The sequence below is a fragment of the Cyprinodon variegatus genome, unplaced genomic scaffold (assembly GCF_000732505.1).
Source record: "Cyprinodon variegatus isolate N-32 unplaced genomic scaffold, C_variegatus-1.0 Scaffold1322, whole genome shotgun sequence".
NCBI classification, from domain to species: domain Eukaryota; kingdom Metazoa; phylum Chordata; class Actinopteri; order Cyprinodontiformes; family Cyprinodontidae; genus Cyprinodon; species Cyprinodon variegatus.
In genome coordinates, this window is record NW_015151775.1 from 12,939 (window position 1) to 14,155 (window position 1,217).

A 1,217-nucleotide genomic window follows, 5' to 3' on the forward strand; every position below is an offset into this window, starting at 1 on the left:
AAATGGGAGACAACAATCCCTAAAGTAATAAAGATGTCTGGATATTACCGTATTCCTTCTCTGAAAACCACTATGTTATTCAGTTATTTTCAGGACTATGTTTTGAGCAAGTTTTAAGAATGTTGTGACAAGTCAGATTAATATATTATAAAAGCTTCATATTTTATTTTTATAGACCTTTCTATGTGATGTTACTAAACGGTGAGGCCAACACCCTGTCTATGACTAGGCTTATAAGTCCTTTTTTGATAAAGATTAAAGTTTAAGTGGCTTAGGGTATCCTTAGCTATTAATGCTATAATAGGCTTAGACTACTGGAAGACATAGGGACCACTTAGTTTGCTACATTCTACTTCTATTCTCCAATTCTGCAATTTAGCTTCATCAGACCTGGCTCTATTTTCACTTTTAATTCCTTCTTTCCAATAAATACAGTCATATAAAAAAGTTCTAGCACCCCTATTAATCTTTATCATTTTCATTTCTAAATATTTTGGTGTTTGCAACAGCTATTTAAGTTTGATATATCTAATAACTGATGGACACAGTAATATTTTAGTATTGAAGTGAGGTTCATTGGACTAACAGAAAATGTGCAATACACATTAACAAAAAATTTGACAGGTGCAAAAATATGGGCAACTCAGCAAAAAAGAGACATTAATATTTCGTAGATCCTCCTTTTGCGAAAACATCAGCCTCTAGTCACTTGTATTCAGTATTCACCCTTCAGTAGATGGCTTGCCGGGTATAATTTTGAATGTTATCTATTGAACAAAACTCCATGAATGAAAATTGTTGTTTTAATGGTTATTGAGTCAGATATGTGGCGGGCGGGTAATGTTTATCTACTGTGTAAATGGGTTCAGCTGTAATTTAATATATCTGCAGTATGGGGACGATAAATCTGATAGGATTATTTTTTGTCACAATATGCTTAACTAAGTATTTGTTTCTTTTTGAATATAAGATATTTTGCAGATATGTTTTTTAGGGGAAGGATCAGTGGGGTAGCCTCGTGAGACCATCCTTATCTCATGAGCTTTCAAGATTTCACTCGATAATCAGTCTGGAGACTCTCTGTTGAAGAAAATTTGGAGCCGTTCACCAAACGAACGTCCAATCAGCGTTGGCTTTGAGGCGGGTTGAGGTATGATGCAACGAGAAGCGCGACAGTTCAGTCTAAAGAACATGGCGGCTTCAGCCGATGAAACTAG